At 34.3% G+C, this 12927-nt stretch overlaps 1 long non-coding RNA gene across 1 annotated transcript; it reads right to left on the bottom strand.

Annotated features, from left to right (window-relative positions):
• Positions 1-9462: 9462 nt before the first annotated feature.
• Positions 9463-12741, bottom strand: LOC132303927 (uncharacterized). The gene is made up of 2 exons (XR_009481443.1): positions 12389-12741; positions 9463-9992 (listed from the first exon to the last, which is right to left on the bottom strand). It is a non-coding gene; the product is annotated as an uncharacterized LOC132303927 (long non-coding RNA).
• Positions 12742-12927: the final 186 nt, after the last annotated feature.

Here is a 12927-nt window from a genome sequence, read left to right as displayed (position 1 = left end):
CAGTTAAAAAATCCGTCATACAAATTTCACTCCAACTCCAGGACGGGTTTATAATTGGTATACCATTCCCGCCCCTATTTCGGTAGACAAAACACTGACTCCGCCTCGCATACTCCGTTTAATTACGGTAAAGTTAAAACTATTAAATTAATTCATGAACTTGTGATAGAATACTAAGATCTTGAATCATTGATTGATTCTTGAAGATTGAATCACGTGCACAATTATGAAATTTTAGTAAGTGGTGATTCTAATGAATATTTAGTCAAAATATATTAATGGACACTTAACTTAAATATATATATATATATATATATATATATATATATATATATATATAAATAATTGATAAGTGCTCAAATGTGACGCATTTTAGAACCTAAGTTAGGGTATTTTAGTCCATTCATCTATCTTACTTTTATACCTTAGATACTTATTTGTGTTAATGTTTATTTCAAGTAAATAAAGGGCAAACAGGCTAACAAGAGCCATTTAAACCATTTTTGGAGCTAAGGAGCAAAGTTGGAAAGAAGCCAAGAAAATGCACCAGAGGTCCTTCGATCGATCGAAAGGGAGCTTCGATCGCTCGAAATGGACTTCAATCGATCGAAATAAAGACAATGCCAACTCAGCCAATGGGATAGACTCTGGAAGATATTTTGGGTGCCACGTCAGCTTCGATCGATTGAAGCTTAGTGTTCGATCGATTGAACATCTTCGATCGATCAAAGTTGCTGCTGGCAGTGAGCTGTCTACTTCCCGAACGGGCCATTTTCTACCTAATTGTGTAAGTTGCGAAATTCCTCCAATCAGAGGCTGTAATATATTCTAACTTGGTCCTTACTCAAAGGAGTATGTAATTGTTTTATTGAGCATTATTGTAGAGACATCATCATAGATTATTAGAGAAATATAGAAAAAATATTTTGTGCTCTCTAGAACTGGGTTTTTGGGAAGAAATCAAATATGAAAATTATGATGCCAACCTCTAAGCTAGCCCTTGAGGGTTCCATGACCACTATAATGAGTGGCTAAATCCTTCACTTGAGGCTAGAGATAGCCCCTAAGTTTGCTTCCTAGACCTAGTCTTTTGTATATTTTTGGGGATTTAATTGTAATAAATGTTTTGATCTTGGATTAATATATATCTTGTGGCTTCTACTTGATGTGTATGGATTTTAATGCTTTCAATTGATTCTCTATCTCTAACCATATGTTTATGTATGCTAGAATGGATGATTCACGTGTTTTTCTCTAGATTTAATGGAATTAATGCATGTTTATGTGTGTTGATGATGTTAATCTAGATATGATCAAAACATAGTACTTAATTGAACATTCTTGTGATTTATTTGATGGTTCACACTTATTTCTTGATGGATTGTACCATACCCTTAGTTTAATTAGTTTAAATTTCATGTCTCTAGCCTAGATGTAGTATAGTTGCTTTAAATTCTTAGAAAGGTGGATAATCTATTCTTGTTTCTTGGTGTTCCATACTTATGAATACAAATGATGTATGCTTCTAGATAATTGTGTGTGCATTAATTGTGGTTTTATTGAATGGAAATTGGTCTCATTTGATAGGTTGTGCTCTTCATTAAATTGGTTAGACAATTTATACTTATTCGTTATCTATGCTTAGTATCAATAGATGTCATACACACACCCAAGTTACAATTTAATTTCCCCATTAATGTACAATTACTAATGTCTAGTGAAGTCAAGCTTAGAGGTAAACTCTAAAGCCCCGAGTCCTCTTTCCTATATTTTTTCTCTATTTTCTAGATTGCTCTCTTTTACTTGCATTAATTTTAATTGCATTGTAGCTTAATTAACCAACCACCATCAATCGTTGATCATTCGACTTACTAATCCGACATTGATTTTCATCACAAATACACCTCATTTCCCTTGGGACGATCCCTACTTATCCTATCTATATTTTTAATTAGAGGTAGTTGTGGTTCGCTATAAATTTTAAGCTTGAATTGCCTCGATCGACCAATAATCGGGGTGGGGGCATCACTAAATCCGCCCCCGCCCTAAACCCGCTTCGGGTTTTCAATTCTTTTACCATATTCGCCCCAAACCCATTTATAGAACTACCAAATCCGCCCTATTAGGAGCGGAGCGGGGCGAAAACCCAGCGGATTGGAGGAAACTGCCATCCCTATATGTGTGTGTGTGTGTGTGTGGCGTGTATAGTCAGAAGAAAACCAAAAGAAAATACACACCTCCATGGTACGTGTCTTGGGTAGGGTCCAATCATTGTTATGTTGATATGTGGTACAGAGAACTGTATATGTCAATGTATGTGTGTGGCGTCACTAGCATGTGTATGTGGTGATCACGTCTGCGGCATTGAAATTTTTTTTTAAAACATATGTACCGTTTAATGGGATATTCTCAAAAAAAAAAAAAAAAAATTATGACTAACTGTGTAATATCCCTGTATTTTAAATGAATTATTTATAGGAATTAATTATTTTTATTTTATTTAAAAATAATTTATTTAATTTAATTGAAATTAATTGCTTTTATTTTATTTTTAAATGATTTGTTTTATTTAATTGAGTGCTAGATTAATTGTCTTATTTTAATTAGGTTATATTTCATGATTATGTATGATGATTGATTGTTTGTGTGCTTAATTATTACTTGAATTATTGGCGTGTTGATTTTATTAGTATGGTATGACTTAATTTTAAATTCTTGTTTGTTTATGTGCTTCATGTAATTAGTTATTTTAATTTAAATGTTTATTTAATTATTTTATTTATTTAAATTAATTGGATTGAACTTAAGGAAAGTTGGACCAAAGGATGTGATCTTGGACTTGGTTGAAGCCTTGTTGGGTTAATTAATAAAGGTTCGTGGTTATATGATAATTTAAATAATCATTTTTTGGATAATTATAAATATATATAATTAGATATATATATATATATATGTATATAAATATAATTAATTAATAAGTGCGTGGACGGATATATATATATATTGATTGATATATATAAGTATATATAATTTAATTAACTAATGATTAATTATGAAAGATATATATATATATTATTTAAGAATAATTATTATTTCTTTTATTTGGTAGTGATACTAGGAATATGATTAATTTATTTATGTGTATAAATATACACATAAGGTTTTATAGTTAAAAGTTTTCATGTTAGAAAAATAAGAGAGACAGAGAGAGAAGAAGAAGATAACGCTGACAAAGAGGATGCCAGATCGGAAAAAGAGGATGCCGGAATTGGAAGAGACAATCAAAGTTTGAAGTGTCGATTTCGTTTCGAAACCTTCAGGCGAGTTATTCTCTATCTTTACTCTTAGAATTCATAAGGATTTCACCTTAACTATCAAGACTTTAATTAAATTTATTGATTAAATCATGATCTAATGAATTAAAAATATGAAATATTATATTTTTATTCTTTTAAAATTTTGGTTTTTTAATATATCTATATATATATATATATATATATATATATATATATATAGATATATGTTGCATATATTTTATTAATCAATTTATAGGTGATTTATGACCCAAGTGGATAAATTAAGGTTTCTAGAAGTTTTGGCATTTCTCTTGAATTTTTTGAATTTTTTTAGGATTATTTTATATTTTCAGATTATTCATTTTGAATTGTTTTGTTAAATATTTATGCAAAATATATAAGGCTCTTGTAAATTGGCGCCTCAATAGGGAAATAATTCGGTGTGGGCATGTGCATGGGAAGATGGTGCACATGCCAATCAGGGCTATAAGATTAAGTAAACTTATGTGGATTGATATGGTGCGTCGCGGCGCATTAAAATTTGGTGTGCATGTGCATCTGGGCCATGAAGTGGTCTGGTTAACTGTGGGATTTTCTGGTGTAGCGCTGTAATACCTCTAATTTTAAAAAGATAGTCTCGGCATTTATTTATTATTTTTCTTGTATTTTTGCGTGATTATTTAGTTTAATTATTTTTATTTATTAATTTTATGTGATATGTATTTAGTTGGCATTTATTGTTTAAGTGTTTAATTGATTAATTATGAATTTTGTTTTCGTTAATTGTTTCTTCTTTTCTTTAATTGGGTTGTGTATTTAGTTATATGTGTATATTTGTAATTGGATTAATGGGTCATTCTAATGTGTAAATTGGTTTATTTACATATTTTAATTAGATTAAATTATAGTTTAAATTAGTATCAGTTACTGTATTAAAATAAATTACTAACTGGTCTAATTTTAAACAGTAAGGTTCCCTAAGAGGTTACGCGTATGTAGCCGAGTATCTTATAACCTAGATTGTTATATGGGCCGACTGACTAGAGTTTTAGGGCTCTGGCTGAATTAAACAGAGCTTAGGGTTTAGGATTTTTACGCCTACTTATACATAGTTGTATCTATATTAAGGGTTGGAAAACCCCTACTCACGTAACATAGAGACAGAGAGTTACAGAGTGAGGCTTTGAGAGAGTAGAGCAAGTTTGGGAGGTTTCCAACCGAGGCTTCAAGATTTGGCTTGGGAAAAGGGAAGAACAGAAGTAATAGGAGGCTAGATAGTGTTGCAGTGGTTGCCGGAAGTTAGGACGACGGCGATAAAGTTTTGAGTCCAAAACTACAGGCAAGTTCTTATCTTCCTCCTTCCTTTTAGCTTGTGTTCTGTGCACCTAGACAGTCTCTAGGAGATTAATTGGCCTTAAACTGAACCATGCATGTTTTATATATGTTTTACTTGATCGTTTTATCTGTGAGATTTTATTTACAAAACAATTATAGCATGTATGTTTTCCTTGTCTCTGTTTTGGCATGAAACGTTCCACTGTTTTACTTTTGGTTTTGAACCTTACTGTGATGAACCAAGATCTGAATGGATATTAGATGTAATTTAAGTCCTTTAAATTCAAATTTAAAGGAAGAACAAATGAGTTGGAAGGGAACTGTTGTGGTAAATCCATTTCAGTTTGGTTTTAAAGTATATGCAGTTCAGTAGCCATTTTAATTCAAATGTAATCCTTGTAATTGATTACTGTAATTAAATTAATAGGAAGCTACTGGATGTTAATTAAACTTCGAAAATTAGTTTTAGAGACCAATAGTATGTTAGGACTGGATCGGAGATGGAGAAGATGAGCTGAAACGGAGCAAAGACTGAACGGGAGGCTCTCAAGGGGGAGAGAGCCGGCTCTGGAAAGCAAGAGCCGGCTTTCCTTCAACAAGAGCCGGCTCCAAGGGAATTTGGAGCCGACTCCAAGTGAGAAAGAGCCTGCTCTTTCATTTTAGAGCAGGCTCCAACCTTTTATAAGTTCTGAAATTTGTTTTCACGGCACTGTTTGATACTTTTGACACTATTTGAGCATTTGAATGGTTCTGATGGTTTGTAGGGACTTCACAGAGGGCTTAAAGGGTTAGTTTTAAATAATATTAAACCTCTTGTTGTATGGTTTAAGTCTCTGTTATAAAGGAGGAAGCGGTGTAAAAATATACAACCGTGCATGCTATTAAAAAAAGAAAGGAACTGAATGGCTTGATTAAATTTCAGAAATTTAACGAAACTTCACAGAGGGATTTAATAGTTAATTTAGGGTGTAATTAAAACCTTGAATTGATTTAATTTGATCTATGGGAAAAACATTATAAAATTGATAAATTTTCTACGCTGATAACGGATGGAGGAAGGATTAGTTGCTTGATTAAATTTTATCAATTTAAGGAGATCCAGTATCCTAATAAAACTTATTTTTATTAGGGTCATTGTTATATTAAATTTGAACTATGCATGGTTTGGATGTTAATGGTTAGAATATTAAATTCTTTGATGCAAATACATAGATTAATATTGAATTTTAATTGCTAGATTGTTAATCTTCTTTCTGCAATTATTTGGACAGTGGTTTTGGACTGTAGATTACTTGTTCATTATGTATACATTGTAATTTACCTGGATATGGAGGATGGTATGTACCGGTATGGGACGGTGACATACTAGGAACGGTTTAGCTCCAAACACCTAAACCTAACCTAACGGATTTAAGGAATGGATTTATAAATATTGAATCCTAATTGTGACTAAGTCAGATCAGCTGTAACCAAGTTGGATGACTTCCTGGATTAATGGATTGTAGTTAAGTTACATCAACTGAATAAGTTGAGTGACTAACTGGTTGGTTTATTGTATGTCAGTTTAACAAATAGTTGAACTACATACCCTGGATTTTGATGAATTTTATATAGATGTTTATGGTACCACGAGCTGAGCTTGAGTCTCAAACTCATTGGTTAGGGTGCGTATATGCGGTGGATGCGTAGCTGGATATAATAGGTTGAGGTGTACCCTGTTAGGTCTAGGTACTCATGCCCACCTTTGGGTGCGTATTCGCATGTTGCCTTCTATTCAGGTTGAGACCCCTATTATAGACTAATGAATGTCCCTTAGTGTGGATATATTTATACGTATGGACTAGATAGATATTGCGAGGTGTCTACGGTGTATCTGCGTATCGGGTCACTGTATGGATTGCAGTTAGATTAGAACTTGCTCGTGGATCTGACCCACTCCTTTATTATTTTTTTCAGGTATAGGACGGTTCCAGCCTTAGAGCTTGATCGTGCTTGTCAAGGACAGTCCCACATTCATCTGATTACGTAGAACTTCTCTCGATGTTTCTAGCATTATCTATTTTCAGTTTTCAGTTTCAGTTGAACTTTTGGTTAGGGGTCCACCAGTGGATTCCCAAGTTGTAACCTTGAAGTTTTGGAGGATTGGAGTTTTATTTTTCAGTTATGCATGGAGGGTTTTTTAATTAAACGTTCTTTTAATTTTGTTCCATCTTTATTATTTCATTTTGTCATCTGTGTTCACTTTGAAATACTTTAATTGTTTGATATTCCCTCGGGTTTGGGCCTGGGCCTGATCAACCCGTGTCTCGGATCCGAGGGGTATCACAAGCGCAGACTATGAGAAGATGATGTGGGATTATCTGGTGTAGCGTAGACCATGAGAAGATGGTGCACTCGCTGATCTGGACCTTAGATATATTCTAGTCAACAGAAAATAATCCAGTGTGGGCGTGTTCATTTGTGCACGGATTTGTAACCATTGGATGCGCCATAAAGGAAGTGATGGATTCAGTGTGATGAGCTTATAGTAGTTGAAAGACTCCAACCGATAAGAACGCGCCAGCACACATAAAGCTTGGATCTAGCGCGTGGGAAATCCATGTTGGCCTGTTTCGATACTTGAAATTGAAACTGTCATAACTCAGTCATTTTAAATCGAAATTGGATAATTCTTGAACTCAAATTTAAGGATTTTTCGTCTTCTATTCAATGGTACCAATTTCATTATCAGATTCCCATCATACTAGGAGATATTTACGTTTTAGTAAGGCAGTGTCGAAAAATTATTTAAACCAAGGGAGTATTTATGGGAAACATTTGTAACGATATTTAGTAGCCATTTAATTTGCATAAATATAATTAAATTAATATATTGGTGATGGAATGAGGTATCTATATATACATATTTATTTATACATGTGTATATCTGGTTTAATTAATTTATGAGTTGTATGGATGGACGTGTGTGTGTGTGTGTGTGTGTGTGTGTGTATAATTATTGATATATATGTATATATGATTTTAAATAATTAAGGATTATTAATAAATGTGTTATATATATATATATATATTTTAAATAATATATGTGTATATGTATATATTATTTAAGATGATTAATATTATTAGTCTTATTTGATATATCTGGATATGTTGGTTATTAAATTAATTATATGCATATGATATGCATGAAATGCCTAGGTTTTGAGAGAAATAGAGACAAGGTTTCTGGATTTTATTGGATCACTTCAGGGTACAGGGTTCAGTTGTTAGGGTTTTGGAGACGCCATTGTTGTTCTGGATTCATCAACTCATCCATCCTTGCCGCCAACACCACCATCTCTTCCTAAATAATCTCCCCTCTCTTTAAATCTCCTTTATTTCTCTCTAAATCTATTTTTCTATGTGTGCTTTATTCATGTAGAAAAAAAAGGTCAACTGTCAATAAACAATTTTCTGAAAGACAGAGAATAAATTGGGATTAGGACGAGAATAAATGATGGAGAGAGAGAGAGGACAATACAGCTAGTGATGGACCGTGGTCATTGTTTTCAGTCATTATTTGAGCGCATTTAACTAAAATACGCAAATCCATTAGTCCATTCGATGGTCCGTCACAACTTGGGACTAGAGAGGTTTACCGTTTACACTACTAGGTTTGTTTCTTAAGGGAGGTCAGTGTAATTTTTGAAATCAAAGGAGAGGTCTATGTAATTAGGACAAACCTCGGGGGAGGTCAGTGTAATTTACCCAAAAAAATACTTTACATGTAAAAGGTTTTACGTGGAGAATAACTTACACCAAAAATGTTTTACTTCAAAATGAAAAAAGTCTTGGTGCTAAAAGTTTGTTCCAACTCCTAAGCGGTTATTTTGTGTTTTGGCTTGCACATTCAATTGTCTATTTTTAAAACAAGATTTAACCCTTTCCTGTTTCACAGTTATTATATTTCAAGAGTTCTGTGGAAGTACAAAGAAGAATGCGTAAAGCTAGGAAGCGCCCCCATCAATGCCTAAAGGAGGTGGAATTGGCTGGGTTTGTTGGCCATCTTATTGACCTTGAGCTTACCCAATACTTGATTAAAAATGCCGTCATGTTGGAGAAGATTATTATTGATCGTCACTATACAAGTTTTTCAAGCAGACCACGACCATGGATGTTTGTGGAAACTGAGGAGAAACAATATGCAAAAGAACGTGCTATGGAGCTCAAAGAGAGTCTACCTGCAGGAATCGAAATGGTTATTATTTAATAGGATAATTTAAATTTTTTATTTGCAAATTTTTCTAGCCCCGAGAGTTTATTGGTAACTATTACTAATCAATGTTATATACGTCGTGGCTGGAGAATGGTAGAAGTGGTGATACTATATGCTCTGGATTTATGCTGGGATTTTCAGAAAAAAAAAGTTTCAAATGATTCAGGCAAAACAGTTGCACAGTTGTGGCCTTTTGGCTGGAGCCGCAGACAATGTGGTTGACTGCCAACTCCTCAGTGGGCAAAACCATGTTTGATAAGGTCCAGTTGCTGAAGTTGAGTTTTATTGAACCGACACTTCAATGAGAATTACGTACTATCTGAGAAAATTAACCATTTTACATTGACCCAAACAGAGCCTAAGATAATGAAGAAAAAACTCCGTTGGTACCATCTCTCCTCTCAAATGTTGTGTTCAACGACAATATTGTATTTGTATGTTCTCTCTAATGTTGAGTGTTCCATGAGAATCTTGTGGTTGCATGTTCGGTTGCTTGCTTTTTAACTAATTGTCGCAAAATCTTTTTCATGTAAAACCTTTTACACAGAACATGTTTTTTCTTTTCATTTTCTGTACTTATTTTTTTTTTTTCCTAGTTGGGACTCACACACACTGCCTCCACTGAGGTTCGAACTCCTAACCTCTGTTGGTCATTTTCTGTACTTATCATATGATAAAGGTTATACAAATGTGAATCATTTTACTTAATTTTTACATATCCTAATTTACAAACATAAACAACCTGTGTTTCTATGATTCTACCAATATTAACAAATGATGAATATAAAGAACAACAGAAATCCATGTCAAGGGCAGAACTCAAACTTTTGCACTGACAAACACCTTATAAAACCACAATTCAAACCAAAGCTCCTCAATTCCCATTACCATGCCATACTATTCTCAAATATACGAAACATGAGAGACCAAACAACCAAACCCTAGACTCTATCATAAGAAAAACCAAATTGGTTTTAGATTTTACAGATTTATAGGAAAGTAATAAGAATCCAAGAATCCAGTTACGCATAGCTAGGAAAGTTTAAGAGAATCCAGTAGCAAACACCACCCTGCCGCCTCTTAGTTCCTATCCTGTGTGGATCAATCTGCAAAAATGTTGATGAACAAATGTTTAGCCAACTGAAAATTGGTGAAGACAATAAGAAGGGAAAGAATTTTGAGAAAGTCGTAAATATGACTCGAGCAGTGTGAAAGAATAAAATGGCATAATTGACAATTTGTTTGCCTTAAAATCTACTGCTAGATACAAGTTTAAGAAAAAGTGAAAAGTTATTAAAAGTATTTTGTAAATAAGCCAAAGATTAGGTAGGTACCTAGTATGTCATGCAGCACTCTTGATCTACGGGATCAAACAGGGTAATGGCATTTTTATCAATCGAACCAATCAGTTTGTATTTGATCAGCAAATAGAGCAAAACTAAATAATTATACCCAATGTTAAGTTTTATCCTCCATCTTTTCCAAGCTATAAGCAGAGCAACAATTTCATAGGGATAACGGTTGATTAACTGAAAACCATAATGCATCTTTTGGTCTTTCAATTATGGCTGGTAATATTGAGCTTACATATCCCCAACCCTCCTGGAACAGATTAGAGAAGATTTGAAAAGGAAAGAGTGGTTTACGAGTGCAAGGAAATGAGCAACAATTTTTTCCATATAGTTGATGCTTCTCTAATATCCCCAACCCACATGTGTTTCCCATATTAGTCTTACCTATCTTAAACTTTTATTTTAGTACACATACATGTTATAGTTTCATAAATCAAAACAATATCATCAGTAAATAGCATAAAAAATGTAACTTCAAGTTGAATGGGGTTTGTTGCCCAAGTATTAACCCTAGAAAGGAGGCGTGGGAGTTGAATAGGGTCTTTAGCAAACAATGAGAAATTTTACCAATTAAAAGTTTGTTATTCAAATGTGGACCGAGAGAAGAGATTCACTCAATATAAGGGATGTATGTCAAAGTGCTCACATATAGCAAAATTCTCAAGAATATGCAATAAAGATGTAGGAGATCTTAAGCTAGTAATAGATATCTCAAGTGAGACAATCTTGTAGTAGGATGTGAGATGAGAGCTAAACTAAAATTCCATTTATTAAGCACTTAATGTTTTAGAGTATTTGGCTAAGCGTAAAATACTTTTATTAACATCTTAACGAGTGATTTTTTTTCACGGTTAAGGTTAATAAATGGATTTATTTAACTAAAGAAAATGCACATGTAAATGCAACATTTTAAAGCACTTGAAGTGATGGAAATGTAGAATAACCATTTTCTCGAACACTTGGTGTGCAACTAGATTCTAGGAAATGCAAATGCGATCAAGCATGCAACTCCCCCAAGCAAATTCAATTCCACACACAACCTACTCAATCCACAATTCCGCAACTCAATCCAAGTATTCATCCCATCCTCCGTAACAAGATATCTTAGTGCATTCATAAATAAAACAATTGATATGCAAATGGGAATTTAACAAGTAGAACTTCAACTAGCAAAATGTAAAGTGAGTTCATGACAGAAAAATCTTTGAGAACAGTCTGATTGCTAACAGAGCCAAAACCAAATTGCCTTCATCACAGACAGAAAAATCTTTGAGAACAGTCCGCCGAGTCAAGAACTTCTAAAAAGGCTATCACCAAGACAATCCTATTCCCAAGTGTACTATGAAGATAGAGATCAGGAAAGTATTTGATAGAGCCAGCTGGGACTTTATTTTGGACATCTTAAGTCACATTGGTTGCCCAAGCAAGGTCATTTACTGGATTAATATATGCCTAACTACTCCTAAGTTTTCACTCTGTTAATGGGGAATAATGTGGGCACTTTGGTAGCAACAGAGTTATAAGACAGAGTGATCCCCGATCTGATGGTGAATGCTATGCATGGGTCGATTCGTGGTTTCGAATCAAGTCTGTCCACTTGACAATGCATGTAATTTATATGTATATGAAGGGGTTTTATTTATAGCCTTATTCTGTTGTTTAGCACTAGCCGGTATCTCTGCAAGAGTCTTGCTCTTATAGCTAGGTGGTCTTGGGGTTATTCTGATCTGTTCTCAGATAACTACATCCAAATTCTGTATGGTCATGGACCCATGGGGATGACCCTTGTAAATCTGTATGTTTTTCTCCTTTAGTTAATAATCTTACTCTTTTTTTTTTTCTTTTTTCTTTTTTTAAATTAAAAAAAATGATAGTTATTTTTTTGCATACTCTTATTATTTTTATTATTGTTCCTACGCATTCAAAATACCTGCAACTACTTTTGCAAGAAAATGGTCAAATCGTTTGTGTGGGGAAGGAAAATAATAAAATGCTTCACTTGAGGAAGGTGGTGTCATGTAACAACAAAGTCCTTTCCTATCATTGAAATAAACAATATCAAAGCACTGAAATAGACAATATCAATAAGCTAAATACAAAAAAGGATTCCATTTACATTCTAAATTCGAGTGATTAAGAAGATGTCATACCAAGGTGGATGCGGAGGCGAACAGCACGATTGTTCAGTTGCTTGCGTGTCTCCGCACTGACACCGGGAGCGATGATGATCCGGCCACCGTATCCTCTGGAGTAGAAACTGCTGTCGAAGGGCCATCAAGTAATCCAGCACACAAACTCTCAATCCGATGCTCTGTATCCACCGTACGATCCGAGCTCCCCTGCTGTTCGACCTCCACCTCCGCAATCCGTATCTGGATCACGGTCTTCTTCTCCATCACAACATTCCGAGCAAAATCCGTCACATTGTAACGGCGGAGACACTGAAGAGAGGGCGGCCGAGCATACCTGTGTCTCCGGCGACGTCCGGTTCGAGGCCATATCTGAAAATGTAGAAATGAAATTAGGATTTGGGAAACTGACAGTGCGTGCCATTTATATTTCGAGCGGGAAATATTGTATCTGGCTCCTTAATCCAACGGACGTGACCAATCCACGTAGAGGAGCACAAATCGGAGGATATTAAACACGCCAAGTAGCTAACGTGAGTGTTACGTGACGTTGTCTGTAG

This window comes from Cornus florida, unplaced genomic scaffold (genome assembly GCF_030987335.1).
Source record: "Cornus florida cultivar Cherokee Brave unplaced genomic scaffold, ASM3098733v1 CherokeeBrave_3.0.0_Hap2_Chr04, whole genome shotgun sequence".
NCBI classification, from domain to species: Eukaryota; Viridiplantae; Streptophyta; class Magnoliopsida; order Cornales; family Cornaceae; genus Cornus; species Cornus florida.
Note: the sequence above shows the minus strand (reverse complement) of the source record. Positions and strands in the feature narration are given on the sequence as shown.